At 61.3% G+C, this 15,657-nt stretch overlaps 1 protein-coding gene across 5 annotated transcripts in view; it reads left to right on the top strand.

The window, feature by feature from the left end:
• LINGO1 (leucine rich repeat and Ig domain containing 1) overlaps positions 1-15,657 on the top strand; it is a 161,887-nt gene that overhangs the window by 100,879 nt on the left and 45,351 nt on the right. The window contains exon 3 of one of the 5 annotated variants that reach the window (XM_070054642.1): positions 14,383-14,458. The exons of the other annotated variants lie outside the window; for them this stretch is intronic. The gene's annotated coding sequence lies outside the window, so the exon portion shown is untranslated. The remainder of the gene's footprint in view (positions 1-14,382; positions 14,459-15,657) is intronic. 5 annotated transcript variants of the gene reach the window in all.

Below are 15,657 nucleotides of genomic sequence, written 5' to 3'. Positions count from 1 at the left end.
CTGCTGACGGGAGAAAGGAGACTCCACCGGGGAGCTGAGGCCAGTATGAGGTGGATGTGGACACGCTGTGTGTGCCTGGACAAGTCCCTGTGTCCTCCCGAGCTCTGGCCTGTTCACGTGGCAGGGACCTCACTGGCAGGGGTGCTGTGGAGCCGCTGGAGGCACGGCGTCCAGCAGCGGCTCAGCAGACCCGCTTCCGTCCCCCCGACCCCCTCTCCAGGGGGCTTGGGCACCCCTGCTGTCTTCAGGCTTGGAAGGGGCTGTTGGGCAGGGATCCAGCGTGTGATCTATTGAGGGTGGCCTCTCGGGAGAGAGGAGGAAGGAAGGGGTGAGGGCTGGGGCAGCGGCCCCGTGAGGTCATTGGTGGGCACCCCAGGCTCACCTCCCAGGCAGGGCCGGGCTTCGGTGTGGCTCGGGCCAGGTGATTTGTGCTTGTGCAGGGCTTGGGAGAGGGGGAGCCACGTGAGCAGCAGCCACGCTCCCGGCTGCTGGGGGATTCCCAGGGCCCCACCATTCAGTCCAGGGAGGCAGGAGCCCAGGCCCTGAGCCTAGCCAGGGCTGAGTGCCCTCGTCGCTGGCCCTGTGGCTTTTGCTCCTCCTGCCAGCAGCGCTGGTTCCTGCTAGCACTGCGGGGCGGTGGGGGGGGGGGGGCGCCGGCTGCCCTGCTGGGAGTCTAGTGATGGGGGACCCTCAGCCCCTCCCTGGAGGAGCCCTTCCATTTGAGGTCCCTCACTCCCTCTGCCCCCTGCCTGTCTCCTCTCCTCCCCTTGCACCTTAGCCCCTCTCCCTGCTATGCCCCCCTTGCCCTCTTGCCCTCCCTGTCTGTCAAGGCCCAGTTCAGGTCTTCTCTGCCCCAGGAAACCAGGCCCGACTGCCTTAGCCAGCGGTCACCTCCACCAGTCCACCTTCCGGCTCTACCCTTTCTGCCGACGCCGAGACCTGGCGTGCTTCCTCATGAATTCTCTGTTGGTTGCTGCACCGTGCCCAGGGGCTCTGCTCTCTATGCCTGGCCTGCTAGGAAGCTCATATGGCCCGAGTCTGACCCACACTTGGAAGCTGTCTCTGGCTTCGGCTTCTCCTTCCCTGTCCTTGTCCTTATTCCCGCCTGTGCTGTCAGAGTGTCCTCACAACGTCAGACCCTTTGGACCCTTCCGGGGGGGCAGAGGCCACCGGAATCGGCTGTAAGTGACAGCAGCCAGATGCGGGCCCTTCGCCCTCCCGGGTCTCCCCCAGGCCCAGGGCCAAGCCCGCCCGGGGCGCCCAGGGAATCGCGAAGAGCATTGCTCTGCTTCCAGCCGCTTCCCTCCCTCCCCGTCTTATCAGAAGCTAATGAAAGAGGCTGGGAAACCCAATCCTCTGGTAATTAAATTTACTTAACGGGTATTCAAGTGGAGTAATGAGAAGTTTAATGCAGTGATTAGATTTTTCTTTAATTAATTAAAATAAGAGCCATGCTTCCTGCCAGCAAGCCGACTTGACCCTGTGCCCGGAGTGGCGGGCGGCGGCGCAGGGGCTTGGAGGTGAGCACCCCCTTGGGCAGGGGTGCCGCCATCTCGGGAGTGAGCCTGCCTCCCACGTGCACTCAGTGAGCCCCCAGTCCGCTCCTGGTTCGGGCGGGGCCCTGCGTGTGCCAGGCTGGGGCCAGTCCCGAGGCACCCATGGCCAGGGGGCCGGCAGCCTGCACCCTCAGAGGGCTGAACTCCAAGCCAGGCTGGGGTTGCCTGCAGGAGTGCAGAGCGAGGTTGTGGGCACCAAGGTGGGAGCCAGCATGTGGGTGGCCGCGTGCCAGCGGCACTGTCACCGCAGGTTAGAGGGCCTAGCTGTGCCTCCGTGGGGGCCGGATTGTCTGGCCTCGTGGAGGCAGATACTAGGATGAGGGTGCAGGGAAGGTGAATCCCAAGCCCTTGTCCCCTTGGCTTGGGGACGCGTCCACGGCAGGCAGTACCTCTGCCCCTAAGCCAGGAAGTGCTGGGCTCTGATGGTGGCTGGGCCAGAGGGACCCTGGGCATCCCAGCGCAGCCGTCTGAAGTGGGGTAGCCGGGGACGGGGAAGGCACACCAGCGACCCTGAAGGTGGGCCAGAGGCAAGGTGCTGTTTTTGAAACAGTGGGCTGAGTGAATGGTGAAGGGTTCTGAGCCTTTCACAGTGGGGGTCAGAAAACACCCCTCATTGAGCCCTGACCCCAGCCCCATGCTGAGCCCTGAGCCTGGTCCTGGTCCTACAAGGATCCCTGATCCCAGCTACACACTGAGCCCTCCCTCCAGCTCCACAGTAAGCTCTGATCCTGGACAGTCTGAACCTTGGTCCCGGACCTACACAGATCCCTGATCCCAGCTACACACTGAGCCCTGACCCTGGACAGGCTGAACCGTGGTCCTGGGTCCTACATGGATCCCTGATCCCAACTCCACAGTGAGCTCTGATCCTGGACAGTCTGAACCTTGGTCCCGGTCCTACATGGAGCCCTGATCCCAGCTTCACAGTGAGCTCTGACCCTGGACAGGCTGAACCGTGGTCCCGGTCCTACATGGAGCCCTAATCCCAGCTCCACAGTGAGCCCTGACCCTGGACAGGCTGAACCGTGGTCCCGGTCCTACACGGATCCCTGATCCCAGCTCCACACTGAGCTCTGATCCTGGACAGGCTGAACCGTGGTCCCGGTCCTACATGGAGCCCTGATCCCAGCACCACGCTGAGCCCGTTGTTGTTATGGCTACAGAGAAGGCAGGTGTTGAGTGGGGGGAGAGGAGGAACCTCCCCGCTTATCGGTCCCCACACTGGCTCTGCCGCCTGTGGGCAGGACTCCTGTGCCAGGCCTCACGCTGGGCTCCAGAATGGCTGGGATGAATCAGATGTGGTCGCTGCCCACAGGGCCGGTGGGGGAGGTGACGGGCAAACAAGTGATGACAGCACCCAGTGATCAGCGCTGAGGGGGAGAGGCCCGGGGGCCGCAGGGGCCGTGGAGCTGTGTTGAGAGTGTTTCTCCGGCAGCAGGTGGGAGGCGGGACCAGGGAGGAGGCTGAGTCGGCACCGTGAGGCGAGGGGGCGGGCACAGGGCCTGGGCTGACAGCTGACACTCTTGTGTCTTCCGAGAACTGGCTGAGACCCCAGGGACTCACCTGTGGGAAGGTGGACGTCTCACAAGGACAGCCTTTGTGGAAGAGGCAGCATGGACGCGGGCACGTGTGTGAGGCCGCTCGGCGCGTGCATGTCCCCGGCCCGGCCACCCTCCAGCCTGCACCTGTGGTCCTGGGAGCGAACCCGCTGTAGGTCTGAGCCAGTCTAGGTCTAGGTCTTCTCTTCTCGGCTCTTCCACCTGCACCGTGAGCCCGGCTGGGCCCTGGTGGAACCCGGCCGGTCAGACCGGCCCTCTGGGTCAGGGCGAGGGTTTTGGCTGCAGCGGGGGTCCGCAGAGCAGGGCGAGGGTGGTGGCTGTGGCGGGGCAGAGGGCCCAGGACAGAGGCCTCCTGGTCCCCAGTCCTGTCTGGCATCCACGTGTCTGGATTCCCTCACACTCCCTCATCCTCTTCCACGGCCTGGCCCCTCCTGAGTGGCCCGGACAAGCCCCGCCCCCCAGTCAGCTGCCCCCCACCCACCTGGGGAACTCGAGACCCTGCTCGTGTCACGGGGACTCAGGTCAGGTCTCCCCGGCGGGTGGCAGGAATGCAGTCGCAGAGACACCACTGCCACCCCAGCAGGAAGCTGGAGTCAGGAGCCAGGGCCGGGGCTGGGGTCAGACCCAGGCACGCGGGTGTCGTAACCGCCAGGCTGAACACCTGCCCCTGAGTTCACACTTTAAACACAAGGACAGCCTTGACTGCTTTCCCTGGGGCGGGGCCTGGAGGGGCACATGTCCACACAGGTTTGCTGGCCGGTGCGCCCCTGCCTGGGTTCCAGGTCTCGGTCTGCAGGTACCAGAGCCCACCTGCTGCCCACTGTGTTCCGATCCTGGGCCCGAGCCTCCCCCCACAATCCGCTCCCCTCCCTTGCTGGATGGGCCGCAGCTCCTTCTCCCTCCATCTCTCTCCGAAGACTCCCAGCATGCCCCGCTCTCCGCTGTGCTCTGTCAGTCTGTGACTCCTTCCCCGCAGCCCTGCACTCCCCACCCCTACCTCCGTCACCCACATCCCCTTCCTCCTTCTGGGCCGAGTCCCTGCGGCTGCGTGGATGCCAGCTCTGGCTGGCTGCTGGGTGGGGCTGGGGCCAGACTCGGGCCCCAGCAGCCTTCCCACTGCTCCCCCTGGCTGCGCTCGGGTCTGGGTGCAGGAACGAGGCCAGCCCTGGGCCTGGGGCTCACAGGCAGGTCTCAGCAGGCTCAGGTGCATGTGCCAAGCTGGCTGGAGGGCTGTAGGGGGCACTTTCTTGCCTGCTCTGTTGATGACCAGCTGCGGTAACCGCCCCATGCCTCAGTTTCCCCAGCTGTTAGGTGAAGATGAGCCTCCCTGAGAGGGTGCCTCGTGAGGCCATAGTGACCTCTGTCACCAAGAGGAGCCGTGGCCCCATGAAGCCGGACTGTGGGGGGTGCTCGGGCGAGTTTCTGGGGAGGGCGACATGTGAGGAGCGACTTGAAACGCCAGGTGCAGGAGGCAGGAAAGGGACAGAGGCGCAGAGCAGGCGTGGGGAGCGTCCAGCCCGCGGAGTCACGCGATCCGGCCCTGCCAAGGCAACGGCAGGTGGGACTTGCAATCCAGTACTCCACAGCAGGCCTACTATTGTGTGTAGGCTTATTTATTCATTTGAAAGGCAGAATTACAGAAAGACAGAGAGGGGTCTTCCATCTACTGGGTCACCCCTCAAATGCTACAACAGCTAGGGTGGAGTCAGGTGGAAGCCAGCAGCCAGGAGCTTCAGCCGGGTCTCCCACGTGGGTGCAGCAGCCCAGGCACTTGGGCCGTCCTCTGCTGCTTTCCCAGGTGCGTTAGCAGGGAGCTGGATCGGAAGTGGAGCAGCCGGGAGGTGAACCACTACCCATACGGGATGCCGGCACTGCAGGTGGGGACTGTGCCCGCTACACCACAGCGCCGGCCCAGCCAGCTGATTTTTAAGTTGATAATTTTGTGTGGCCCGTGAACGATATTATAAATTTCTGAAATACCCAAAAAGCTTCCACACTCCTGCCACAGAACAAAACCAGGAAACCTCAGAAAACTCATGGGAAAACGGGATGGAAAGATTAAGTTGATTTCGGTGGAGAAATTTTGAATTCCACGCAGTTTTTTTTCACACTATGCATTTCCTGCAAACTTTCTGAAGACACCCGGTAGGCGTGGGTTTCAAATTTTTTTTTTTTTTTGCAGCAAAACAGACTTATCTTCTAGTTCCATTTCCCACACACTTTTTCGAGCTACCCTCATATTTGTTCAAGCCAAAAAATTGTGATGACACAGCAGTGTGTCCTATAAAGCAGGAGACCTCTGCGCTTCCGTTAGTGGGGCCGGCGGGAAGAGCGGCGCCCGCCTACGGCGAGAAAATTCAGCCGGGAGACGGAGGGGAGCGGTGGGCAGGGCAGCAGGGTGTCGTGGGGCAGGGCAGCCGTCAAGTCGGCTGGGTGTCTCTCTGGATGGAATCAGAGAGAGAGAGAGAGCACCCCGCCATTCGTATTGGGTTTGAGAGGGGCAGGGTCCAGGTCTCCCCACTGTTTCTGCTTCTGCCTGCCCTCTTTTCTGGGGCACAGGGTTTGCTGGGGGTGCAACAGTGAGATGAAGTTCCTCCCAGGGTGTTCTACTGCCCAGAGCTATCAGGCTGGGAAGCCCACCCGGCACGGGCAGAGGAGACTCCTCCAGGGTGCGTTCCTTGGGGGAGGGCTGGGAAGGTTTCGCCACCCAGGGTGATCAGACAGGGTAGCCCACTTGGCACTGGACAGAGAGGGTTCTCCTGGGGAGCTTTGCCTGGGGGGAGGCTGGGACCCCCTGGAAGATTATCACGGTGCGGGCAGGACTCTGAGTGTGGGACACGGGGCTGCTCCGAGGCTGCTGCGCTCCCATCCACAGGTGCCATGCGTTCCTTGGACCAGCCACACACGATGGCTAATTTCTGACTTCTCTCCAACACTGCTGTCCCACTCTGTGTGGGGCTGGCATGTGGGCTCATGGGACGCCAGCACCCCGTGTTAGGATGCCGGGGTTCCAGTCTCGACTCAGCTTCCCATCCGCCTTCCTGCTAATGCAGGCCCCGGGAGGCAGCAGATAACAATGCGAGCGCTTGGGCCTCTTGCCGAGATGGAGTTCCTGGCTCCTGGCTTTTGGAGAGAAAGAGTTACTTTTTGGAGAGACGGGGGAGGGGGAGACACAGAGAGAGCTCTTCCATCCGCTGGTTCACTCTGCAGACGGCTGCAGTGACCACAGCTGGGCTGATCTGAAGCCAGGAGCCAGGAGCTTCATCTGGGTTTCCCACGTGGGTGCAGGGGCCCAAGCACTTGGTCCATCTTCTGCTGATTTCCCAGGTGCATCAGCAGGGAGCTGGATTGGAAGTGGAGCAGCCGGGACTCGAACAGACACCCACATGGGATGCCGCCATGGCGACGGCTTTACCACTGTGCCACCGTGCCAGCTCCCAGCTTTTCTCTCGGCACTAACACTTCGGAGACCATCTCTTTGTGGATCTCCACGTCTTGCTGACTGTGTGAGCGTTCCCACGGGGCAGATTTCGGGCTGTGTAGTGCTGGGGGCAGGTCCGCCTGTTCGGCTCAGACGTGAGCGGCCACCTTGCTCTTCCACAGTGCGGGGCCTCCTTCTGCTCCTGCCCGGTGTCCGAGCAGGCCCATTTCCCCGCAGCAGCCTGCCCACCAAGCACACAGACCCGGAACCACCCGGCTTCCCGCTGGGAGGCCGCGCGTGCTCGGGGTGGCGCCGGCGTCGCTTCCTCGACTTTCCCCTTTCCTCTGGACGGTTCTCTTACGGAGATAAAGGAGCTGTTAGTATTCTTGGGATTTTGCAGCTGTTGTCTGGTGTGGGAACATCTCCCTCCCTGCTCTTGTTCTCTGTAACTGTGTCAGTTTGTGGCCTCCACGTGGTCAGACCCGCCAGCTTCCTCCGTGCAGCCTCGGGTTGGGGGTGGCATGTCCAGCCAGCGGGCAGCCCCCTGCGGGGTTTGCTGGGGCGGGAGGAGGTCAGCTTTGGGACTGGGTGGGAGAAGGGGAGCAGAAGCATCTGAGACCCTTGTGCCCCGGCGGGGGCAGCGGAGAGCTGCGGAGAAGAGGAGCCTCGAGACGCTCTCCGGGATTGGCGGCGCTGTGGTGGGTGCGCGGGAGCTGGGGGAGCTGGGGTGCGCGGAGCTGGGGAGGACACTGCCTGGGCTGGGCTCGGGGGACGCGTGCGTGTGAGCACACGTTGGCACGCACACGTGTGTGCAGAGGCACGTGCTTGGGGATCGTGTGGCTCCATGTGGATCCGCTCGTCTCTGCCAAGGGCCGGTGTGCAAGGAGCCACACGCACACACACACTCATACACATCCATGCACACTCACACACATGCACATACAACACACATTCAAACACATGCACCACGTATGCACACATATTCATATAGACGCATACGTACACACAACACACACACACCCAGACACAGCACCCACATACAACACGCATGTACTCACAATACTCTTGCACACCCACAAGCACATTCACACATATACATGACGCACACATTCATACTCACACGTACAACACTCACACACACACATACACACACACACAGCACCCCTGCCCTCCTCCTGTGGGACATGGGCGAGTCAGCTCTTGGGGCCAGAACAGACTCCAGGGCCCCATCCAACACGGTGATGGCGATGGTGGTGGCCAGGATGATGAAGGCCCTCACGCCCTCACCCTTGCCCAGTGTCTTCTCAGCCCTCCCTCTGCGCCTCACCCCTTCCCACTCCAGTGCATCCTCAGCTCCCAGATCCCCCTTCCACAAGGGCCTTGGAGCCTTGGCCCTGTTTCGGGCCCACAGTCCCTGCAGACAGGGGACTGACTACAGCCTGGTCACTTGGCAAAGACCATTCAGGGGAGCCTGTCCCCCTGTGTCCAGGTGCACCTCCCCGAGCCTGGGCACTCAGCCCAGGAGCTGGCAACTGGACAGCCACGTCCACATTTGAGTCCTCTTCCTCCTTGAGTGAGGGCATCCAGGTGCCCTTTGGAGCCGGGGGTCTGAGCTGACCCCAGGCCAGCTGACCCCTCCCCTCTGGCCCCCAGCCGCTCTGCAGCCCTGACTCTGGCACTGGCCACTGTCAGCCTGCATGGGCAGGAACACAGCCAGCAGTGCACGGAGTCCAGTGAGAAGCGATTCCTTTGCCAAAGCCCTTCAAAACACAGGAGTCACCACCCTCCCCACGCATGGGGGCCTTCACGCAGAGGAAGTCTCGGGCCGGGGAGGGAGGGGCTGTTGGGGCCTTCAGAAAGTTCGTGAAGCAGTGGAATTGGAAGAAGTGTATTTTGGTGCAGCTCAGGTTTGAAGCGCATGCCACGACCTGCGTTTTCCAAAGACTCCCCGAAGTCCTGCGTGGATTTTTGTTTGCACCACAGAGGCGAGAGCCTTTCGAAGTGCACTCACAGGGCTGCGTTGTGTCCCTCACGCTCTGCATCCCAGAGCCCGTGAGAGAGGGTTCCTTTTCTAAAAACATTTTTTTTGACAGGCAGAGTTAGACAGTGAGAGAGAGAGAGACAGAGAGAAAGGTCTTCCTTCCGTTGGTTCACCCCCAAAATGGCCGCTGCCGCCAAGGCACACTGCACCGATCCAAAGCCAGGAGCCAGGTGCTTCCTCCCGGTCTCCCATGCGGGTGCAGGGCCCAAGCACTTGGGCCATCCTCCACTGCCTTCCCGGGCCACAGCAGAGAGGTGACCTGGAAGAGGGGCAACCAGGACAGAATCTGGCGCCCCAACCAGGACTAGAACCCGGGGTGCCGGAGCCGCAGGCAGAGGATTAGCCTATTGAGCCGCAGCCCCTACAAACATTTTTATTTATTTATTTATTATTTGCAAGGCAGAGAGACGGAGGTAAAAACAGACAGACGAGATCTTCCATCTACTGGTTCACTCCCCCAGATGCCTGAGTCAAGGTCACGCCGTAGCCAGGAGCCTGGAACTCAGTCCAGTCTCTCATGTGAGTGGCAGGGACCCTCTGCCTCCCAGGGTGAGCATCAGCAGGAAGCTGGAATCGGAAGTGGAGCCGGGAATCAACCCTAAGTGTCCCAGACGGATTCAGGCGGCCTCGGTGGCATCTTACCCACTGCGCCAGACGCCCACCCCGGAGAGTGCTCTTTGTGACGGCTCTGCTGGCTTCTTCACTTTATGTTTTATTTATTTATTTTTATTTGAAAGGCAGGGAGACAGTGATAAAGATAAGAGACAGAGACAAAGATCTTCCATCCACTGGTTCATTCCCCAAATGCTCACAACAGTTGGGGCTGGGCCAGGCCAAAGCCAGGAGTCTGGGTCTTGTGCATGGGCAGCAGGGACCCAAGTACTTGAGCCATCACCTGCTGCCTCCCAGGGTGCACCAGCAGGGAGCTGGATCAGAAGTAGAGCTGCGACTCAAACCCAGGCACTGTGATGTGTGAAGCGGGTGTCCTAGGTGGTATTTTGACCACTACACCAAACACCTGCCCCTTTCTCCACTTTGTTTAAAAAGATTTATGTATTTATTTACTTGAAAGCCAGAGTTACAGAGAGGAAGAGAGGCAGAGGCAGAGAGAGAGAGAGGTGTCCCATTGGCTGGTTCACTCCCCAAATGGTCGCATGGCCAGGGCTGGGCCAGACTGAAGCCAGGAGCCAAGAGCTACTTCCAGGTCTCCCCCATGGGTGCAGGGGCCCAAACACTTGGGCCACCTTCCCCTGCTTTCCCAGGTGCATTAGCAGAGAGCTCGATTGGACATGGAGCAGCCAGGACTCAAACCGGCCCCCATATGGGATGTCGGCACTTGCAGACAGCAGCTTAACCCGCTATGCCACAGCGCCGGTCCCCCGCCCCTGCCTCCAACCCAAGCCCTCTCTCCCAGCACGTCCCAGTACCCCTGCAGGGTGCCATGCAGCCTGACTGAAGTTCAAAACCAGAAAGTCCCTGGGATGCACATGGAGAAGCATTGGCATCAGTCTAGTGCTCACGGGGTCAGGAAACGCCTTGAGTTTCCCGGGAAGCCTGCACAATAGAAGCCTTGTAGGATGTCTGCTTGTGTGTGTGTGTGCGCGCGTGTGCACTGCAGCCCAGTCTTACTGTCTGGGGAAGTGGCAGGGGTGTTGATAGCACCCAGGGCGTTCCCTGCATCACCGTGAGGGGCTCCCTCTTCTCCCCAGCCCCTGTGCAGTCCCGAGGGAGCACGCAGCGTTGGAGGTGACAATTGCCGGAGTCAAGTGTTCCGAACAGGAGCTGCGGTTGAGCTGGCAGCTCCTTGTCGCTTGCTGCTCTGAGGCCTGGAGGGGCTTCTCCCCCCCCCCCCCCCCGCGAGCTGTCCGTCACGGTGGCTGCGTTTCTGAGAGCTGCTCAGACCCCAGTCAAGAGCAAAGCCCTGAAGACACCCGGCCTGTGTCACAGAGCCAAGTTCAGGCCGTCGGATGCAGGCCAAGGCTCCGACCTTGGGGCATCACAGAGACGCTGGCCCGGCCCCAGCTCCCTCTGCTGTCTCCTGCTGGCAGGTCCCCCTGCAGGGCCTGGAGGCCCCCCCCCCCCCCCCGGTCAACCTCGGGACCGAAGTCTTAGTTAGAAGCCGCACGTGGGGCTGAGTGCCAGCACCCAAAGGGGTGCTCGAACCAAGTGCAGCCGGGTCAGTGCCCCACCCAGGGGCCCGGTGGGCCAGGTTGTACTGTACCAAGTCCTCGGGAGCCCTTGGCACTCGGTCAACACGCTCCCCTCCTTGCCTCTTTGCCGCGGGAGCTCACAGCACCTGCCCAGGGTTGGGGGTGGGCAGCGGGCCACACGGTCACTTGGGGACCCAGGCATCTGGCGCACGCGGTGGAGAAGAGGAAAAGGCCGCCCACTGGACCCTACGTGTCTCGGCCCAGCAGTGCCAAGCGTCACTCTCGTTCACGGGCCATCGGCCAGGGCTTCTGGGATGTCCCAGTTAATTGTCGGGGGGTGGGAGGGCCGGGGTGCACAGGACCCGTGCTGGCGTTCAGAGAACACTTTTTTTTTTTTTTGACAGGCAGAGTGGACAGTGAGAGAGAGAGACAGAGAGAAAGGTCTTCCTTTGCCGTTGGTTCACCCTCCAATGGCTGCCGCGGCCGGTGCGCTGCAGCCGGTGCACCGCGCTGATCCGATGGCAGGAGCCAGGAGCCAGGAGCCAGGAGCCAGGTGCTTTTCCTGGTCTCCCATGGGGTGCAGGGCCCAAGCACCTGGGCCATCCTCCACTGCACTCCCTGGCCACAGCAGAGAGCTGGCCTGGAAGAGGGGCAACTGGGACAGAATCTGGCGCCCCGACCAGGACTAGAACCCGGTGTGCCAGTGCCTCAAGGCGGAGGATTAGCCTAGTGAGCCGCGGCGCCGGCTCAGAGAACACTTTCAGGACGGAACACGCTGCCTGTTCATCTCCGCCTGGGGGACCTGGGGGCCGGCTGGGGAAGCTCTGAGAAGGAGACCCCGGCTCCGGGTCGGCCTCCGCCTCACCTCCGTCTCCACCCCATCCTCAGCAGAGACTCGGACTGAGGATGAGGACGGGCTCGGCTTTATGGAGGGGAAACCAAGAGCCGCCCTCCAGAAGCTGCTGCCCGCGAGCTCCGTGTACTGGGGCATGGCGGGGGGTTGGGGGGAGGTTGCTGGAGGCCACGTCTTCACCACCTGGGCAGGTGCGTGTGCAGCGGCTGTGGTGGGCTGCGAGGCGTCCTGGTTACGCGTGCTCGCCCCAGGTCTGCCGCCTGAGCTGGGGCCCGTGGCTTCCCTCCACCTCGGCTTTCTCCTAAGGGGGAGCGTGGGTAACGTCTGTTCTCGGGCAGCTGTGAGGACCCAGTGAGTCAGGGTTTGTAAAGTGCTCAGACGGGGCTGGGCAGTGCCAGCTCCCGGCGCAGCTCCCCCTCTGTCAGCGTCCACTGCGGTGCTTTGGGATGGGGTCAGTGCCCAGGCTTCTGCTCTCACATTTGAAGCGGACCTGGAAAGCAAACAGGTAAATAATTGCTGTCCGTGATAATTTCTAATAGTCATCGGATGAAAAAAATACGGAGGCACGTGAGAGGTGCCACACCACTAGTCATTCGGGAAATGCGAATGAAAACCACACTGAGACATCATGACATAGCACTGCATTGATTTTCTAAAGTTAAGTCTTTTTGAGAGGTGCAGAGAGAAGAGAGGGAGCGCTCCCATCCACTGGTTCACTCCCCAAATGCCTACAGCAGCCAAGGTGGGACTGAGTTTGCATCCCAGAGCTAGGAGCTCCATCCAGGTCTCCCCCAGGGCCTGCACTAGCAGGAGGCTGGAGTCAGGAGCTGGAGCCAGACCCCCCGCTGTCCCTACTGCTGTTCTAAGTGCCTGTCCCTGGGGCGGCCATTGGCCCAGCAGGTTAAAGATGCTGCCATCCCACGTCAGCACCAGTTCTAATCCCCACTGCTCTGCTTCTGATCCGGCCCCCTGCAGGTGCTCCTGGGAAAACCCCAAAAAGATGGCCCAAGTGCTGGGGCCCCTGCCACCCACCTGGGGAGACCCGGATGGAGCTCCTGGCTCCTGGCTTCCACCTGGCCCAGCCCTGGCTGTTGTGGCCATTTGGAGAGTGAACCAGTGGATGGAAGATGTCTCTGAGTCTCTCCCTCTCTGTCTCTCTATTGCTCTGCCTTTCAGATAAATAAATAAGTAAATCTTTTTTTAATGTCCATTCCTCACTCGACTAAAAATATTGACAATACCAAGTGCTGGGCAAGGACACAGAGCAGCCGGTGGAAATTTTGCTGGCGGGAATGACAAATGGTGTGTCCACTTAGGGAAACGGAAACGGCCGTGCGCTTCTTAGAAAGTTACAAGTGTGCTTTCTACTCAGCCCTCCTGATAGGTACTTAGCCAAGAGAAATCAAAACTTGTATCACACAAAAACTTGGGTGTTTGTTTATTTTTAAAAACAGAGTTACAGAGAGTGAGAGAAAGAGATCTTCTACCCGCTGGTTTACCCCCTAAAGGCTGCAGTGGCCCTGGCTGGGCCAGGCTGAAGGCAAGAGCCCGAGCTCCACTCATGCCTCCCACGTGGGTGCAGGGCCCACGCACTTGGGCCGTCTTCACTGCTTTCCCAGGTGCATTAGCAGGGAGCTGGGTCAGAAGTAGAGTAGCGGGACGTGAGCCGGCACTCATACAGGATGCTGGCCTCACAGGCTGCAGCGTAACCCACTGTGCCACGGCGCTGACCCCACACGTGGGTCTTTTCAGTGGCTTTAGTTAGTCTCTAACACCTGGAGACAACCCTGATGCCCTTCAGCTGGTGAATGGCTGAACAGTGGAATACTACTCAGGCCTGAAAAAGAAGGACATTTGGGTCTAGGACATAGCACAGAGAACTTTTAACTGCGCCGTGCTGGGTGCCCAAAGCCAGACTCGGGGCTCCTGTAGGTGCTGCGTTTGCAGACACCCTGGGACGGGGAGAACCAGGGGCTGTGCGGGGCTGGGGGCTGGGCTGGTGAGCACAGCACGTGGGGTGTGGGGGTAGAGTTGTTCTCTGCCACCATGGCCGCTGAGGCTCCCCGCAGCGTGCACGCAGACCTGTGTCCAGGAAAGAGCAGAGAACTGCAGGTGCGTGGCCCCTCAGTACACCTGGCTGGTGGGGGCTGTGTGGGCTGTGGAAGGAGGAGCCCCTGGCACAGGGCAGGGAGCGCTCTGACCAGGCCCCTGAGCTAAGAGGCCGGCAGGGCGCCCCGTGTGGCCGCGGATGGGGGAGCAGCTTCACAGCACCCTATGGGCCAGGTTTAGGGGCTTCCTGGGTGTGGTGGGTGCCGCTGAACATGGCAGGGGGTGAGCACGGATTGGGGGGCCAGGGAGCCGGGAGAGAAGGGCTGCCAACGGAGGGGTGGGGGCTAGTCCCCAGGCTGAGGCGGGAGGAGTGGTGGGGCACAGGCGGGGTCCTCGCACACTTTGCTGAGAGTGTTGTGGGGGAGGGGGACAGAGCCAGACCTTCTGGGTCAGGGGGCGCTGGGAGCTAAGGACAGGAAGTGACGGGCAGCATGGGAACCTCAGGGTGGGCTGGGTCATCCCGCGGTGCATTTGTGCCTGAACAAACCTTGCAGAGAACTGGGGAGGATGTGAGTGGGCAGGGGGCGTGGCCAGGGCCTAAAGCCCCTGGCAGGGGCATTTGCTTCTGGGTTGGGGGTCAGTCCTGGGCTGACCGCTCCAGGGGACTGGGGGGAGGCAGCAGTGGGCCCCGCAGTGCCCGGGGTAGCTGGGAGCCCCATGCTGGCCTGCACTGACCTCCTGCTGTCTCCACAGTGCATGCTGGGCCACGGCCAGGCTGCCACGCCCCCGCCTCCAGAGGCCCATCTGCCTCCCGGTGCCGTCTGACCAGGTAGGGGAGGCCGGCTGGAAGGGCAAGGGGTGAGAGGGCCGGGTCCCCTGAGCCAGGCTGGCCCTCGGTGTGCAAGCCCCTGGCAGGGCAGCGGTGGGGGGCATAGTGTGGGGTCTGAAGGCCCCAGCCTCCATGGGGATGGCCACCTTGCTGGCCTCCAAGTGGTCCCTGCAGCCTTGGCCTGGCTCTCACCTGCTTGCCATCTATGGTTCACTTGTGCCCACCTGCCAGCCTTCGGCTGTGGACTCTGCCCACTGTGCAATGGCGCTGTCCGGCTCTGGGGTGGGGGGAGCTTCTCCCAGCCCTGGGGACAGTGTTCTTCTCCATAGACCCTGAGAAAGGGCATCTGTCCCCTGCCCGGTGCCAAGTCTCCCAGGACTGGGATGGGGTGGGGGCCAGGGTTGCCAGAAAAAGCACAAGTGTCCAGTTGTATCTGAACTTCAGGGAGGCGGCCAAGGGCTTGTTAGCGCGAGTGCTGTCCCAGTATAGCCTGCCACATCTGATGTCATTTGCTCGGTGTGGCCACACTAGGGGGCTGAGCCCCAGCCTCTCTCCTGCTGTGGCCTGTCCTCCCTGTGGACCCCCTGGGCCTCCTCACATCAGCTGCGCGGGTTAGCAGGCATTTTCTGCTCTCTGGGGTCCCTGGGGCACAGACTAGGGGTTCTCACTGGAGCCTGGGGCTAGGGCTGCCGTGGGGCTCATGGTCCTGGTGCCCATCTGTCCCGGCTGAGGTCATGGGGCAGGGTGGGCTGGCCTTGGGATCGGGACCAGGCACGGAGAACTGCCCATGAGCTGGGACCCCAGAGTGCTTGGGGCGCCGGGCGGGGATGGGCATGGCTCTGGGCGGGGCCAGAGGCTGTCTCTCCTGTCGCAGTGTTTTCTCCCTGGGTGGAATCCTGTTTCTGATTATTTAAGGTAACACTGGGCGCGCGGGGGGGGGGGGGGGGGTGTTCAGAAAGTTCGTGGAAAATACACATCGTGAAAGAACGATGCGCGGATTTCAAACCCTTCCTGCACCCAAATCAGCGTCTCTCTGAATTCCATTTTCCTCAGGCTTTTTGAAATGCCCCCTGTGTCTGAGTGTACCCTCCCTCGCTCCCCACCTCCCTCGAGCTATTTAAGGCGTGCCGTTCAGTTCTTCTCGAAGTCTCCCGCTCCAGCTCCCGAGTTATACACAAATCCTACCAAACTCTTGTCAT

The sequence above is a fragment of the Oryctolagus cuniculus genome, chromosome 12 (genome assembly GCF_964237555.1).
Source record: "Oryctolagus cuniculus chromosome 12, mOryCun1.1, whole genome shotgun sequence".
In the NCBI taxonomy this organism is placed as follows: domain Eukaryota; kingdom Metazoa; phylum Chordata; class Mammalia; order Lagomorpha; family Leporidae; genus Oryctolagus; species Oryctolagus cuniculus.
Note: the sequence above shows the minus strand (reverse complement) of the source record. Positions and strands in the feature narration are given on the sequence as shown.